The sequence below is a fragment of the Alexandromys fortis genome, unplaced genomic scaffold (assembly GCF_014885135.2).
Source record: "Alexandromys fortis isolate MF-2015 unplaced genomic scaffold, M_Fortis_MF-2015_v1.1 scaffold_18, whole genome shotgun sequence".
NCBI classification, from domain to species: Eukaryota; Metazoa; Chordata; class Mammalia; order Rodentia; family Cricetidae; genus Alexandromys; species Alexandromys fortis.
The window spans coordinates 17,572,292-17,590,436 of record NW_026067897.1 but is presented as its reverse complement, the minus strand read 5'-3'; the positions used below and the strand labels follow the sequence as shown (position 1 = coordinate 17,590,436).

Sequence of the window (18,145 nt, the reverse complement as noted above, 5' to 3'; positions counted from 1 at the left end):
TTTGAAAATCTTGCTGTCGAGACTTCTTTTTACAAGGGGATCATCCCTGCCACATCTTCCACTCTTGAGCCTCGTCGGTTCCTTCTTGTGTTTTGAAGATCTTCATATGATATGTGACCTTCCTTAAAATGTGGCCATACATGGTTGGAAAGGGATGCCCTCTCAGCAGGGCCTGTCTTGAAGAAAGAAGAAATGAATGGGAAAATCCCTGCAGCAGAGAAGAGATGAAAGACATAATAGGGTGTTCACACTTGCCAGTGGTTTAGAACATCTATGAATAAATTCATTAGGGATGACTGTGCCAACCTGTCATCCGCAGACAGAGGTGAGAAGCCCCATCTGCTGAGAGGGTTCCAGATTTTCTGGGATTCTGAGAGAAAACAAGTAGTCGAGACCCGAGAATAACGAAACAGTACAGATGAAGCCACCAGAGTTTTGGTTTGTTGGGGAGGGTGAGGCTAGAAGTGCAGACCTGGGTTGTGGCCATGGATCGAGAGGACTGTATCAGTACACAGCAGAAGTGGCCAAGCCCCAGCAGTGAGGAGAAGGTACCACATGAACAGACCAGGGCATTTAGGAGACTTTAATATCATGAAGGAAGGGTTGGAAGCGACGTTCTAACAAGGGAACTTTTATGATGGCCCCATCTTAACCTTAGGATGCTTCCTAGAACTTCTTAGGGCTCCTTTGAAATTTTCCTGGAGATTCTTGATAAGAAAACCCTACCTTTCTTATGCTTTTTTCCCCAGTACATCATGCTATGAGTGACCAGGTGACTAAATAAATGAATGAAAGTAAGAACTAATTTTTCTGTGAGAGATGACATGAACACTGGTAAAGTTGGAACTAGATCTACAAATGAGAAAGAGAGCATTTATATACCAAAAGAGACTTAAACCAAGAGCGGTCCTGGAGACACTAATCGTTAATCTAGTAGAGAAAAGGTTGATACATTGGGAAGAATTGAGGCTTCAGAGTGAGTCTAGAAGGAATTTAATTAAAATTCTGTGTGAGCATTTTGATGTTTTGGTATTTTGATAGCAGACGGTCTTTTCTTTGCTCTCCTTATTCTCCCTTACTTTTCTATTGTACTATACTAGATTGACATATTGAATAGTTTAAAAAATGTTAAAAGACAGGATAAATATAAACCACCACCTCACCATACGCTGGCAAGTTTTATTATTATTTAAGCAAGTTGCTTCTTAGACATTCTCTTTGAAATTTTGCTCATAATTGAGATTCTATTGCGTCTAAAACAGTTAGATTGGTCTTCTCATTTCATAGTTTACTGTGACCTTAAAATATTATAAATATAATTTTAAAAAGCTTTCTCATAGTCTATGGTATGCATTGCTGTGATACATTTCATAAGTCTCTTTCTGTTGGCCATGGAAATTCATCTTTTTTTTTTTAATTTAAATGCACTTTATTTTTAGACAACCTACACGACATGTTTTTTCTTTAAAGAAAAAAAAAGGAAAAAAGAAAACACCAATGTCTCCATTCCAGATAAATCATGGTTAAAATAAGAGCTCAAGGTGACATCCGTCCCATTTGTCCTAAGTCCTGGTGTTGTATGGATGGGAAGCAGCAGCCGGTTATGGTGACAGGTGATAGATCCAATTTGTTAACATTTCTCCATCTCTAGGCCATCCTTGAAGAAAATCATGTATGGAGTCACGCCATCTTCACGGTAGTCCAGGAGAGCAACCATGCCATCTGGATTCATGTTCTCACCAATAAAAAAACTGGTAGTTATTGAAATTAGCAAGGATGTGCTTAATTTGCTCTGCAGCCCCAGTCATAAAAGGCTTTACTCTTTCTGGTTTCTGTTCTTCAAGTTTGCCTTTGAGTGATTTCATGTAGTCTTTGATGTACTTTTTGTAGGCCTCTTTTGTGAAGCTGGTTTCTTGTAAGTGGTGGTTCATGACAACGTCAACACCAGTGACTACTGTGCTTTCGGTACCTTCGCCCTCTGGGCCTTCAGCGGAAGCATTCCCACCAATGAGCGAGTCATCGATGTTACCCTCTGTTCTACTGACCATCTTGCCCTCCTCCTCAGGCATAGCCCGTCCGTGATCTCCCGGATCTTGTAGATGTCGGAGAACAGCTCGTCATGGCTGATGATGTCCCGGTAGATGATCATGGTGGCATCGGGGGACGGCGGCGCTAGCCTGACAGCGCAGCGCAGCCGGAGCCGCGCTCGGGGGGGAGGGGGGAGCAGGCGGAAAAGCAAATTCATCTTTTTTTAATATTATCAATAATTCTGTATATTTCAGACTGGCCTCTGTTGAAAAAAAATTGCAAAAGGCAGAAATGTTGTTTTTTTTTTTTTCCAAAGAGACATTTGCAGACATGTAATTTTGTGGCCTATGTACAAATGAATGAAAATAATCCAAGAGTCCGCCAGCCAATGAATGGGGAGAGAAAACACAGCACAGCTCAGAGCACAGCACCAGTCATCCATGAAAGGGAGAGTCGTCATCTGTGATGAGAATATGAACAGTGCTAGGGGACATCGCATCAAGCAAAAGAAGCCAGAAGCAGGAAGGCAAGGATGGTGTGATCTCCTTCACATGCGGCATACCAAAATGGTCCCTAGAAGGTGAGTAGAACAGTTGCTCCAGAGGATGGGAGAGGGGTTAGGAGAGGAGGGGAAATGGGGAGAAGTTGACCAATGAAGACTAAGTTCTAGCTAGATAATAGGTGGCCATTACGCCTGCCAATGAGCAGAAGGGAAACTGTAGAAGTCAAGGATAAATACACTGTTCTTGTAATAAACTAGGAGAAAGAATTTTGAATGGTTTTGCCATGAAAAAGTGGTATTTGGGAAGTCAGGCATATTTATTCCTAAACATTATATAGTGTATAAATGCATTGAAATGCCATATAGCATCTTACAAATAAATACATTTTTTATTTTTTACGTTTACAGTTTGTATAATGACTTTCTGAATAACCTTCATATCTGTTTTTTTTTTCCTTAAAGATTTTTCAAAATCTTTTTTATTTGAATGAGTGCTATGCCTGCTCATATATAAGTACACTATGTTTGTGGGGCTGCTCGTGGAGGCCAGAAGACAGCATCAGCTCCCGTGGAATTAGAGTTATAGATGGTTGTGAGCCACCATGTGGGTTCTGGGACTGAACCTGGGTCCTCTGCAATAATAGCAAGTGCTTTACGTCATGAGCCAGCTCTCAATCCCTAGATCCATCCTAAGACCAATGGTTCTGTAAAGCATTAAAGAATGGGAGAAATGATGTCGTCATTTCATCATCTGGTGTGAGGGCTGGGGTGTGAAACCCTGAGTGACCATGCTTAAAACTCTGACCACTCCCATACGTTATATCCTCAAATGATTCTTTTTGCTAAGCACTTTTCTTTCAAAATATTAAGTAGTTTTTAAAACATTAAACAGTTACCCAAACAGTTAATCCTCTCTAAGGGTTATTTGCATTTGTATGCTGACATATATATGTATATATACTATATATATATATTAAATGTGCAGTTGTTTGTTAAGATAGATAGATAGAAAGATAGATAGATAGATAGAAGATAGATAGATAGATAGATAGATAGATAGATAGAAAAATTACTCTTTCAGATGTATGAGTTTCCACTCCCATGATCTCTGTGTGCAGATGTCCAACTCCCCTATATAGTCACATTTAGAATACTTTGTCCTGGCACAGGGTTGTCAGAGAATCTTTCCCAGCTCTCTAGCCAAAAGAGAAATAAAACTCAGCATCTATGTTTAAATTCACGCCACACTTCTCTCTCGTATGAAACTAACAGCTGGGTTATGGGACCTAGCCAGTCCTGAGACGGTGACGTTGAGCATTGTGAGTAATGGGATAAAATTATTCAACAGAATCATAAAGGTAAATTGGGAATACTTTTAACAAACACCAATGTTGGTGTAATTTGATATCTATAAAAGCTTCTCGGGGAAACAAACACCAAGGAAAAACAGTTGCTTCCATCAAGAGAATGAAATGTAGAAAAGTTAAATCTCTGGTAAATGTGCAAGACAAATACAGATGTTTAAGTCACACCTATTTATTGAATTTGAGGTGAACTTGCTTTGAAATTTCATAAAATGTCTTTGTGGAAATATGAACACACAATAAGAAATTCTATCTAAGTTTAACAAAAATTATACAGTAATGGTGTCGAAGAAAAAAGATGAAACAGTTGGTTTTGTTGAGGCGTCCAAAGGTACTGGTCACGTTAGAATGCAGTTCTCCTTGCCTTTGGATCTTGGTTTTTTTTTCAGTCTGGTTTCAGTGGTGTAAGACAGCTGCTTCCTTCTTTATTCCAAAGCAAACTGCTGTATACAGGGGGCTCCTTCACTTAGAGGCCGGTGGCAAATGTTTCGGGGTAAGATCAAGGTCACGAGTAACAGGAGAACTTTGCCTATGATCTCACCTCGGAGCACCAAGGAGCTTATCCAGCAGTTTGTTTTCCAAGTTGTAAAGGAGCACACCACTCCGAAGGAGTGGGCTGAAGGAAGATTCCTATGGGCCTGGAGGAATTTCACAAGGACAGGAAAGAAAGTGCTTGGCAAAAGAATTCCAGAAGCCGAGTTTTAGGGAGAGGGAAGGAAATCCCAGATAAAACTGCAAATGCAGATGATTTGAGGAATATCAGGACTGAGAGAAAGATCAGCACCGGGTAAAGTATTGTGGGGACTTGCCAGCAAGTCTCGCTACCCTCACCCTGTATGTATAAACCAACCGGCAGGACAGTCTCAGTGAGAAAACAAAGCACAGAATTGTCGATTAAGGTGTTCGAGCATTGGAGTGACTTGGTGGGATGAGGCTCAGGCTGAAAAATGGCAATTGCAAGTCAACTCCATTTGCTAAAAAGAAATAAAAACAAATGGGAGAAATTAGATCGTGCAGAATATCTGAATGGTGTTAAACTGAAAATTCATTTAGAGTCTAAAATACGGCGTGGTGAGAGACAAGCAAGTGGGACCCGGGAGATATTATCTTGAGAACCAAGCACCAGAAGGAGGAAGCCGAGGGTGTTCTTCGCAAAAAGTACGAGCTGACCCAGGCTTGTGAGTGTCAGAATGTTCCTTGTGTCTTTTGAAAACCTTCAGAATAAAGCATCCGGAGTGTTGCAGTTATGTGTACGTTTCTTTGGCAACATCATCTCAAAGGGAAGGGAATCAACAGAGTGACCTCAGCCTTAACTGGGAGCAAGAAGCAGCCCGACAGCATGAAGGCTGATTGCATGGAGAGCAGGGCATAGGGATGCTGGGGCAGCTTATAGCGCCGAGGCTTCACAACGGCTTTGGGGGAAAGCTTAGCCAGGACCACTTGACATCTAAGGCCCACGCCTTTATTCCCAGCACTTGGGAGGCAGAGGCAGGCGGATCTCTGTGAGTTCAAGACCAGCCTGGACTACAAGAGCTAGTTCCAGAATAGGCTCTAAAGCCACAGAGAAACCCTGTCTTGAAAAACCAAAATAAATAAATAAATAAATAAACAAACAAACAAACAAATAAATAAATTGAACCCTCTCAAAAAAGTGGAATGCTGTGGAAGAATCCTTTTCTACACTATGAGGGCGTATTACTCTCATTTGTTAATCAAAAGCTGACCGGTTGGTAGTGGACAGAAAGTCAGGGGTGAAAGCCAAACAGAATGGCAGGAAGGAGAAGGGCGGAGTCAGGAGAGATGACACCCAATTGCCTGGAAGCAAGACATGTCAGAGGACAGGAAAAGCCATGAGTCACGTGGCAATGCATAGATTAATAGGAATTGGTTAATTTAAATGCAGGGGTTAGCTAGTAACAAGCCTGAGCTATCTGTCAAGCATTTGTAATTTAAATTAAGCCTCTGAGTGATTATTTGAGAGTAGCTTTGGGATGGAGAAGACTCCGTCTACAGTGGGAAGCAGCTTGTGCTAACACAGTCTGTCCCAGATTTCTACTGAAACCTTTCAAGAATATAATATATGAAGGCTGGCTACACAGCAGTGCGGAGTTAATTAATTAATTATGATGGAAACTGAATCGACAGAAAGTCTATGTTTAGAATCTGGTAGAATTTTTTCATTGAAGAGCTTTTGTATCTGGATTAAATTTTTACAAATATTGTCCTGTGGATGACCTGGGAGAAGATAGACACAGTGTCCACTGAAGAAGCTGCCCCTTGCCTCAAGGGTATAAAGGTGAGGTCACAGAGAGGTTAAACACTCGTGCCCAGCAAAGGGAACTCCATATTCGCATTCTGTCATATGATCAAGTTATTGACTTTCCCAATCCTTGTTTGCACTGTCTGCAAAATGAGGTATTTTTAGTGCCTTCCTCAGAGAGTAGCCAAGAAGATGACTTAGGGTTAATCCATACAGAGCACTGAGCTTGATGTCTGAAACACACCAAACAACACATATTTATTATGTTGTACTCCAAACTTTTGGAAGCTTGAATGCTTAGGGAATCGGGAAGTATCTCATGGTGGGAGAGAGAAAGTAGGAAGGGAAAGGCAATGGTGCTTACTGCCCTAGGATACAGTCCCCCTCACCTGTGGGGACAAGATGAAAGAGGATGAACAGGACATCCTGAACACCAAACACCGGTATGGTACAGAGCCAGGCGTCAGAGAAAAAAAGGATCCCACCCAATAGATGCTAACCGTAAGAAAGCCTGCTGAGCTGAGACATTGACTGGTTTGATGTACACCAGCCCAATCAAGAGTAGACAGGACTGGGTGGTAGTCGTGCACAGCCTTTAATCCCAGCACTAGAAAGGTGGAGGCAGGTGGATCTCTGTGAGTTTAAGGCCAGCTTGTTGTTCTACAAGAGTTAGTTACTGGACAGCTAAGACTGGTACACACAGAAATGTTAAAGAGAGAGAGAGAGAGAGAAGAGGAAGAGGAGGAGGAGGAGGACAAGGAGGAGGAGGAGGAGACAGGTGGAAAGAAACCCTGGTTCAATTTTCAGCATAAATACGTTGAAATAACTTGTACTTAAAATTTGTTTTTATGAAATTCAAACTGAACTGGGCATCCTGCATTTCTACTCAGCAAGTCTGGCAGCCTTAATTTAACCTCTGGCTACAGCTGTTCAGAGGAAGGTTGGCTTGTTAGGAGATAGGAAATACACACATTCCGTGGTAACATAGAGTCACCACCTGTTGAGTCTGGGGCACTCCTTCTCTTGAAAACAATCAACGGGGAATCCAGCAACAGCAACAGAGACCTAGTGAGCTCTAGCAGAAGGGAAGAAGGCTATTCTGAAAAATCCACACAATAGCACTGAGAAAATATGAACTGCAGAAAGCCCTGAAAGGAAGGTCTGCCTCCTGAGCGAAGACCAGAACAAAAGGCCAGTGAAAAGAGGTCCCACGGGTTATCTCAGAAGCGCATCTAGTGGACGCAGCACCCCAAACATGGCTACAAGGTGAACAGCGGGGCGTCACTGCTCATTCTTAAGGCAGAAAGGACAGGGGCCTCAGTGAAGGAAGGAAGTTGCAGGTGTGGGTGAGGCTGGGGAAGAGGTTCTGTCCTAGGAGGCAAGGAAAGAAGAGGTGAGGCTACGAAGAGAAGCACACAGGTATGGGATGCAAAGGATAAAGGCAGACTCTCCAGTTCCACGCAGTCAGAACAAGGAAGGCATATTCAAAAGCCAGCGCTCAGAGGAAACTTTATGGAGGCCAAAACCATCAAAACTAGAAAACTAAAAGTAAAAGAAAACAACAAGTGAAAAACAAAAGAGAAAGTGAAGTGGGAGGGCCCCGGGGATGGGCTAAGCTTCCTCGCAATACTGTGTCTGTGTGGCTATGCAGCCCTCACAGGTTCCCCCATGTAGTAGACACTGTGTGAGCCCCATTGCACAGAAAAGAAGCCGAGGCACAGTGTATTTATTGTATTTCCAGATCTGTACTTTCTTTAACAAGCAGAACTGTCATTCTCTCGGAGCTAGAAAGAATGGTGCTTGGCTTAGGTCCAGTTGCTCCAGCTCCATGCTGGGTGCTCTTAATTTCAATGTTGGCTGATATCTAGAGAACAGATCAAGACGAACACATGCAAACTCTCAGGCCTCTCTTCTCACCTCAAGACAGCATTTACTAAAACAGACAGACAGACAGACAGACACACAGGAAACCCAACTACGTCTTAAACACTTTCTGGAAACACTTAAACATTTGAGTAGAGTTTTATTAGCATCAAAACTTCACACAAAGCAGAACGAATGAAGTCATGGAGGAATACAGAGTAGCCCCAGAGACTTCTGGGTAATTCTTAGCATCAAAAGATGGAGAACTCAATTTACACAGGGTATATACAAAAGGCAGCTGTGGGCCAAATGGTGTAACCAGACACACTGAGGCTTAGCAGAAGTGAGTCCCATTCAGAGAGATCCCAGGATACAAGCAAGGTCTCAAGCACACTTCCTGAAGGAGTTGGTTGAAGGCATGTGCATCTTGAGAACGTGCAGCAAAGGGCAGTTAGTGAAGAGGGGGAGGCCAGGTAGACATGAAAGGAGTCAGAGTCTCTTCTAGATGGACTGTGGAAATCATTGTTGTAAGTCTGAATGCGAATGCCAATTAAAATTCTCGACATGGGAGATATGCGGTACACAAACGAATAATAAACACAGTCTGGTGCGCCAATGCCCAAATTATATTTTAAGCCTGAGAAGTGGGAAGTGGGAAGGAAGCTCTGACTTGATTCTTCCTCTCAACTGCTTTGCTGTGGAGAACTCAGAACTCTCTACTTTCATTTCTAACTTTGGGATTTAAAGAGACAGGAGCTGGCCAGTGTTGATGGAACCCCAGTAAACTTGCTTTCACATTCAGGGCTTCTCAGCTCTCATAACTATTGCTATAGTGTTTTGCTTTTTCTCTTTTCTTTTTTAGTGATGCTCGTCAATATTTATGATCCTAAAAAGCTTCCTCCATCAGTCATTTCATCTACTGGTCTCTCTGCAAGAATTGCCCCACCTCCAGCACCCAGCTCAACATTAATGAAATTATTCTTTATATTTCAGATCATATTCAATTTCTTAGGGAATTTTCCAGGACATGTTCTCTCCCCCACCTCTTTCTCCATCTCTTTCTTCCCCCTCTCCTCCTTCTTTTTTCTTTCCTTCTTTCTTTTCTTTGTCATAGGCTTGCATTGCTCAATCTTCTTTTAGAGTATTTATCAATGTACAATCATGACTTAATTCATGCAATTATCTGATTAATCTCTATTTTCCCTGATAATCTCTTGCTTCACCCCAGCAGAGCTTAATATGTCTACCACACAGGAAGCAATTCAATTAGTTCTTAGAAAGTAAAATAATAGAAAGTGTAAAACAAATAACACAAAGTCCAACTTTAGGAGACATAAAATATGCCTCGAAGAAGCATAAAGAGTAGTAAAACCAAAATCTGTCTGTCAAAGAGATAAAGACATTTCAATTGTACATTGTGTTTAAATCGGGTAGGCTGTCTCAATTAAAGTCAGAGAATCCCGGAGTGTGGGGGAGCTCCAATGAATGGCACCATGCCAATCCTGTAGGTGACTGGGCTTAATGGGATATCAAAGGAAAAGAGAGAGAGAGAGAGAGAGAGAGAGAGAGAGAGAGAGAGAGAGAGAGAGATTGGAAGTGTATAGGTTAGGGAGCAGAGGGTAGGTATGCATATTTTTTTGTGTATGCATCTCTGAAATTTTCAAAACTAAAGAACAAATTGAATGTGCCAGAATGAAGACAAAGCAAAGGGTACAGTGAAGCTAGCAGGAGAAATGAAAACAAATGTAGAAAGGCAACAGCAATTTCACACAGATGATCCAAAGCTCTCCTCACAAGATCAAGCAAGGAAGAAGACAAATGGGAACGTCTACCTTCTTTTTGCATTCATGTATTTATTTATTCATCTGTTTAGTGGGGGTGGAGGTCAGATAAGAACCTGGAGACATCAATCTCTTTTTCCACCATGTGGATCCAACTCAGGTCATCAGGCTTAGCAGCAAGCACCTTTATCTACTGAGCCCTCTTCTTCGCCCATATTAAGATACCTTCCACTATTCTTTTTAAAATAAAAAATCTGCAATTGAGAAGAAAGGGTTGCTGATCATTTGAATAGTATAAATATTAAAGGTGATACATATTTACTTAGTTACACACTTCCAAAACATTTCACACATCAAAAGGCAATGGATGCTTAAGGGAACAAGAAAATAGGATCACTAGATGGGACCTAAACACAGGTGAAAAGAATATAGACTCCAACCGCAACTATCACATGAGCCACGTTTCTGTCCACAATCCCAAATAACTAGAAACGCTTGCTCAAGTGTAAGGGTTAAAAAAAATCCTTTAAGATTGAAATTGAACTGTCATTGTTTTAAGTTATTATTGAGACCATGATGCATTTAACAAAGTAAAAACCATTTTGACATTTTAGAAACCCAAACAATGACTGGAGAAGGGCAGCCAAAGCCATCGTTAGAAAGAAACACCAAGTACGAAGAGGATATTTTTTTCCTTAAAAATAAAAAACCTCAAAGCTCTTCTTTAATTCAAAGAACTGAAAATGGTCGCAGATAGATAAGATAAAAGAAAACACTAACTTTAGAACCTGTGATAAGGACTTAAAAACGGAAGCCCTGGAGTCTTTGAAAACAACATGGAGAATTCTTTGAGAAATCTAACCCATCAATAAGGAAAAACTATAAAATCTGTCTTATTTTATAAAATTTCTTATCATAGAACTGTGGCTTAGCAAAGAAAATACTGAAAATAAATTTTATCTTAATAAATTCTGAAAGTATTATTAAAAGAAAAAATTGTCTGAGCAAATGTCAACCTGTGTAGAAGGGGGAAGGTTGACTGAAACGTCTTAGCAGAGATTGAATATTTTACTATATGATAAAATTGTCCCCTCAACCAAAAGAATGTACTGATGAAGTCTACAATTTTTTCAAAGTTATAATAATATTTTTCATTTGTTGTAAGTTATTTCAAAGAAAACTAAGTTTTAAAACAGGAAGAGAAGTTTGCCTCGTGTAAGGAGAGATGGTTTAAAGTTTTGAATAGTTATGAACATAATAATTAGCTTGAATCCTGGCTCCTTTACATAAAAAAGTAAGATGAATGATCAGGATCCCTGTGCACCCTTTCCAAATCTTAACAGCTCATGTCAGGAGAGGGGAGAGAAGAGGCAGAGAGCAAACACGGGGACAGTGGGAGTGTGGTCTTATCCTTGAAATTCTGGGAGCTGGGGGCACAGAAGGCAGGAGGCAGCATTTTAACTGTCTCCTCTGACAGATCCAAGTTCCAAGATTTACATGTCTTTCTGCACAATCTTGTAGATGGCTTCACTTCCATTTTCCCAGATGAGAGAGTCCGCCCAGAAACCTTAGGTAATGTGTTAAGACTCTCGGAGCTTTGGAGCAGGCAGGCTTTCCACGGTGTCACCAGGACATCAAAGTAGTGCAGAGGAGAGCCAGGGAAAAGAGGTCGCTGGAGCAGAAAGGCCACTTTGTAGGAAGAAAGACAAGATGACATTCCTGGAGACACATGTTCATAGGCTCATCATTCTTTGCATGTGAGAACCTTTTGAAGTTTCTTACTCTCTCCTCCAAGGCTAAGTCTGCTTCTTGTTAAGGCTGTTAGGGTGATTTCTTTAAATAGCCAATGTTTGATATCCAACTGCCTCCCAATAACTGCACTAAGACAACGGAAGTGATGGAAAATAAAGAATCAATACCAAAACAATTCCTATTTTTCCCCAGGTTTTTATGTTAAGACTCACTTCCCATGGTGCAGTTATTTTTTGAGTCTCATTGATAGGATAAGGCTTGTGGTTGATTCTTGAGCGTGAGAAATCTGGCAATTCTTTTTGTTTGTTTGTTTGTTTGTTTGTTTTCAATACAGGTTTCTATGTGTGTAGCTCTGGCTGATCTGGAACTCACTCTGTAAATCAGGTTGGCTTTGAACTCACTGAGATACACCTGTCCCTGCCTCCTAAGTGGTGGGACTAGAGAAGCACACCACCACTGCCCACGGAATCTAGCAATTTTTAGTCTTACATTTCCGGTTTCAACCTCTGCAAAAGGAAGGAATCCAAGAATTCATCTGGGGGTCTAAAAGGCCTAGAATGCTTACAAAACTGTCAGATTATTTTTATAAATGATATAATCGCAATGTCTGAACTGTGTTGAATATGTCCAGTCATTTATGATTCTGTTAAAAACCTTAAGTTCTTCATGTTACTTAATCCTCAAAGAAAAGCCAGGTGGTCGATATGCCCGTTATGAGGACTGCTCCTCACCTTCAGGGTTCTTTCTTCTGGGGACAGGCCTGCCATTCTTTACCTGACGGCTCAGTCTTGTAACACTTTTACTATATAAAAGCTTATAACACAGTATAAAGTGTCACCTTGGGGTGGAGGCCTTCTGAGATGCACTGGACCCTAATATCTTGTTTATTGGTTTTAATGATGTTTGTTGAGATGACACCGCCATCAGAATGGATCCCCACAGGCTATGATAGCCACACGATGATTTCAAGTGACCTTGTGGTGAGGACAAAAATTAAACTTCTGTTGATTAAAACCTGTGACAGATTGTCCTAATGATGTAGCAGCAACACTACGGTGTCTTCGGTGTTCTCTTCCACTGAGGAGTAATGGGGGAAGGGGGTACCTTCTATGCTTCCTCCCCTTGAATCTGAGGTAGTCATTGCGGCTGAGGTGACACTGTATGACTTCTGATCTAAGTTGTAAAACTCGATACAGCTCTGTCTGCCCCTCTTGAGTAGTTTCCTATGGCCCCTGAAGTGCTTGTTGAGAAGAAGCCATTCAAAGAGACTTGATTTTGTTCTTACCACATTCCCAGCTGAGATCCCAAATTTCAGGAAGTAAAAACCACCAGACATGGCCTCCACATGATGCTGTCCTCAGCCATGGACCTGACTTCAGGGATGCTGACTGGAGGAGACCAGTTGTCCTTGCCAAGCTCGCCTAAGTAGAGCACAATGAATGCTTCTAGTAGTTCACTGCAAAACCTACTAAACAAAATAACCAGAATATTGAGTTCTTGCAAAGTAAATCTACTCAAGTATCAGGGGTTTTGTTATTGTAACTTATGGATCCCTAGAGCAGCAGTCAGATCTTGCTTTCCCATTTTGTCAGTTAGTACACAGAACAGTAGTGGCTTAAAGCACATTGCCTAGGACAAATCAGCAGTAGGGAAAAGATAGAAGGAAGTTAATGGACATTTATTGCATCATTGAGTTGTATCTTACAGGATGCCGTTGATTCTCAAAACACCCACCCAACTGACACCCATGGAGGTGGGTGTGGTGTCTCTCTGTTTATATGCTGTGACTATACTGGAAATGTGATAACGCCATAGTTTTGTTTGTATCTGCAGTCTCAAGCAACATTCCTAACATACTTAATATCGTCCAATGATGTTTGCTAGCTTAAATCAAGTTGAAGTGGAGTAGAAACAGGTCTCAAAATGCTTGGAGGAAGGCGAAGGTGGCACAGCAGACTGAGCAATTGTTAAATGTGGATCTGGCTTTTCATGGACCTCCTTAGCTTCCTCTCAACAATGAAGCCTGTGCCTTTTCTTTGTGCACCTTCTCTTGTGGCTGCTGCTGAGGTCCTAGCAGCATGTGCTGCTGGTTAGAGGAGCTCTTTGAAAGCCCATAGCAGCACTAGAGAGTGTCCATATCCACTAGCTCTACTAGGTCTCATGGTGTTAGACTCCAGATGAACAGTGCCCATTGGTGCCCACCCTATGGCAGCAGAATAGGCGTTAGTGAATAAAAGCTGCCCTTTTAAAAACATCTTTGAGGTGGCTGCCAGTATGGCAATGCCAGAGATCATGGAAAGTTAGCAGTAGCAAAACCTGGTCCCCAGTGTTTGGGGTTTTTGTTTGTTTGATTGGTTGGTTTGGTTTCTATTCAACAATACAATGCTTGCTCATTAATCCCCTGTAGTACACCATGATCTCCGCTGTTGAACTCAATTTATAAGGCTTTACTGCATTGTTGCAAGGCATAGAAAAGATTCCTACACTGGATAAAAACATCCAGAATTAATAACCACTGTCGGGTCCCTTTCCTTCACCTAACACTTAAGTTCAATCATTGCAGGAAACTGGAAAAAGCAAATGATGTGGAAACCAAGGAAAAATCATGCCCTCTCTCGGAACCCACAAAGGATCATGATCTAGCTTTTTTGTCTATGTGTGTTTTGCATACACGTGGTAAGAATCATTGCTTGCATTTTACTTTGGAAGCTTTTAGTGAAGTGAAATAAACGCAAAAGTAGACGAATGTTATATGCTCGGTTTATAATCTTTTTTCTAACTCAGAATACCACATAACTACCTTCAATAAATGTAAGGGAAAATTTTCAGGGCTCTGAAACCTCCTCGCGTATTCCACGGTGTTTACTGACCCCTCCAATCAAACGCTGCTCTCACTTCGATTGTCAAGGTTTCCAGAATTTGAACTTTATATAAATAGAATCAAATAGATTTTTGCTATCTAGAATCTTGCTTATTTTGCTGCCACACTTGTGAGATTTTTTTTCTTCACAGTTTATCCCATACAGTTCACATTATCCGTGAGCTATGCCACGTGTAAACACACTCAAAATTACCCTATTCAGGGGACTTGCTCAGGACATTTGTGTGGTTACCATTGTGGTGTCGCTAAGTCGTTTGAGAGACCGGGGAGATGATGGCTCACCAGGTAAGAGCACAAACATGGAAGACACAGATTTACATCTCCAGCACGCACGTAAAAAGCTGGATACGTGGCTACATTGGCACCTGCACCTGAAACCGTGTGGGAGGCAGAGACAAGGGGACCAGCAGGGCTTGCTGGCCACCAGCCTAGGTACAGATTTAGTGAGAGACCCTGTCAAGGTGGAGAGTGACAGCCTGGCTTTCGTGAGTACACACACACACACACACACACACACACACACACACACACACACACGGAGGGAGCCAAGGATGGGAGGAAGAAAGAAAGAGAAGAAAGGTAACCATATGTTTTGTTGAGAAGCCTTCTGAGGAATATCATACATGCCTTTTGGGAATGGAAAGTCATAAAATAATGACATTTCAGTTCTAGCATGTATTTTTACAAACAGATTATGTTAATTTAAAGAAGATTTGTTTACTAGTATTTTATTTGTATAGGCATTTTGCCTGCAAATATGTTTATGAACCCATCAGTTCAGTGAACTTGGAAGGCAGACAAGGTCATAAGGTTCCCTGGAACTGCAGTTACAGACAGTTGTGAGCCAGAATGTGAGTGATGGGAACAAAACCAGGGTCCTTTGCAAGAGCAGCAGGTGCACTTAACCTACAATCTCCAGTCCCATAATTGATTCTCAACTCAATGCCGGCCCAAGCAGCGTGAGAATTCTTACTCAGTTCTCTGCTGAAACTAATCTGCTCTTTTTCACTTTAACTATTAGTGCACATTGGGGTGCTTAGACAGGGGATTAATTGTACAACTCCTACAATTCAACTTCTAAGTAGTGTTACTAGCTTCCTGGGATTGCCACACCAAATGGTGACAAATTGGGAGACTCTTAACAAAGAGATCAGCGTGTGGTCATCTACTACATGTCTCTATGTCCGGGTTTCATTTGTTATTATGAGAGAAGGTAGCCTATAGTTTTATCTCATTCCAATATTATTGCCAGGGTTTTGTATAAGAAATACCCTGACTTCACACAAACAAGTTCATCCTTGTTCTTGGGAATTCTTCTTTGTTACTTTTCTTAATTAATCAAAAGAATTCATGTGTAAATTCCCTTGAGCTTAGTTTTCGTTTGTCTGTTTTATCATTTAATCATAGGTATGTGATTAAATCCTCACAATTGCAGAGGAGGGGAGGATCTCCATTTCGTTTCGTTAGTTACACACTTCTCTCTTCTGGCCGTATACTCTTAGGAGTAGAGCCATTGTGTTTCACTTCATCGCCCTTCTGGAATCAGCGCTTCTTATTCAATTCTGCTAAAACTTACTGTTTTCGGTGCAGTCTTTTATTATATCATAGCTACATCAGCTTTCTGAGTCTTTACATATAGGCCTTGCTCTTATAAGCACTTGATGTATTTAGCTTTCCTTATTCCCTCTGGTTAACTTAAGCTTTTAACTGAAATAATTTCCACATCTATTTAGGGTAACTACTGATAAAATGACTTCTATCATCTTCTGGCTTCCTTTTGCGTTTTTGTTTCCCATTCTCTTCCTGTTTTGTTTTATAACACCGTAATTTCCTTCACATTTATCCCCCTTTCCATTCCCTTTGATAATGTACATTCTTCTTATATAATTTTTGCTAGTCAGCTGGCATCATTCACCTTTAATGAACTTCTATCAGTCCCTGTACCAGGTGAAGATCAAGCTTTCTTGGCTGCCTTTGGATTCTCTCATCAAATCTTTAGCTCATGTTTCCCTTCGCCCTTGCCGGAACACCCACCTCCATCTTGAACAATCAGCCTCTCTGCTGCTTCAGGAGCTCTGTGGTGTTTCTTTCAGCCTTCCACCTCCATCCTGAACAATTTCTCTTCAGGAGTTCTGCGGTATTTCTTTCAGCTCTGTTGGACTGATGGTGAGTTCTGCCAAATAGTTTTATTCTTTTCTTAACCCGAAAGTGCCTTTATTTTACCCAGAATTTGAGGGAGAATTTTAGTGGTCACGGCACTGAGGCTTGGTAATGACCTTTCCGCCCTTGGAATATGCCTGTCCCAATGTCTTCTGGCTTTCATCTTTCAATTAAGAAGTCAGCTGTAACATCTGTTGACCTCTGAGGATAATATGCCCCATCTGCTTGCTTTCCGTGTTGTGTTTGTCCTCGATTTCTGTTTCTTAGCTATAACTGAGTATATTTTTGTGTTTATATCGATTCAAGATAATAAGGCTTTTTGAATTGTTGATGCCTTGTCGCCGATGAAATTGGGAAATTTCTCAGATAACATATCTTCAAATGTTGTTTCTCATTTTCTCTATTCTCTCTGTTGGGATAGCATTTGCATGTGTATTAATTTTTTCCAATATCCCCTATTTTTGTGGTATTTCCTGTGTTTTCTTTAATCTTTGTGTTTGTTTACTCATCTCTCCTCTATTGTATTATGCATTTTATTAAAAGAATCTTATTTAATTTTCAGTCTTTGAATTTGCATTTAATTCTACCTATTTGAATCTATTATCTGAATGTGGTAATCATACTTGTCTTAACAGCTGCATTTGGTAACGCCTATCGCTGAATCGTTTTCTTTTTACTTTTCCCAGAATTTTTATTTTTATAGTTTAACACTGCTTACTGATACATGTAGAAATTTTAGACCAAATGTTGAGGAGTTAGTTTGAAAAAAAAATGGAGAGGCAATTGATGGTTTCATTTTCCTCCAGAAATGACCAGCCTTTCTTCTCTGAGTTGTGGACAGATTATCTCAGCGCCACCAGAGAGTAAGAGAATTTGGACTGTTGGTTTTCAGGAGCCATTCTCCTTTGAAATTTAGCTTTCATTTCATTCGTCTTAGGAGCCAATCTCCGCTTAGCTTTTTAGTCCTTCACAAACTATTTTGAACTTGGACTTTGTCATTGAAAATGGCTCCAGAAGAAATTGTGCTCAAATGTTTGGTACACTTTCTATGTTCTAGTTTACTAGACTCAGTCTTAAATTTCTAGCTGCATTGTTAGCCCTGGACTTCAATTTTCTTCCTCCTATCCATTGATACTTTCATGTTTAATCTTCTATTATGTCTCAGTGCAAACTAGAAAATGCTCTAAGAGGAAGAAGTAGTAACAGATGTCTTTTGTTTACCTCGGTGCCTTTACTTCTTTCTGAGACCCTAAACAGGTGGGGGTTTTATACTTTTTCTTGAAACTATAAGTAGTTGAGTTCTGTGGAAGTCTTAGTCTGACATAAGCTATACTTACATAGCCCAGAAGCACAATTCCTGCATTTAATTTTACGCTATGCATGTTCTACCAAATTATAAATTGGAAACCATTGCAATGATCATGTCATGGTTGACCATACCAATCCCTCCTACTAAGAATCTTCAGGGTGCTTGTAAACTTTTACCATCTCAAGTTATAGGATGGCTCTCGATATGATTCCCTAAGACATGATGATTTTTTATGTTTTGTGTGT

General features: G+C 40.8%; 1 pseudogene; it reads right to left on the bottom strand.

Annotated features, from left to right (window-relative positions):
* Positions 1–1,612: 1,612 nt before the first annotated feature.
* On the bottom strand, positions 1,613–2,186 carry LOC126515592 (translationally-controlled tumor protein-like; annotated as a pseudogene).
* Between the last annotated feature and the right edge of the window lie 15,959 nt (positions 2,187–18,145).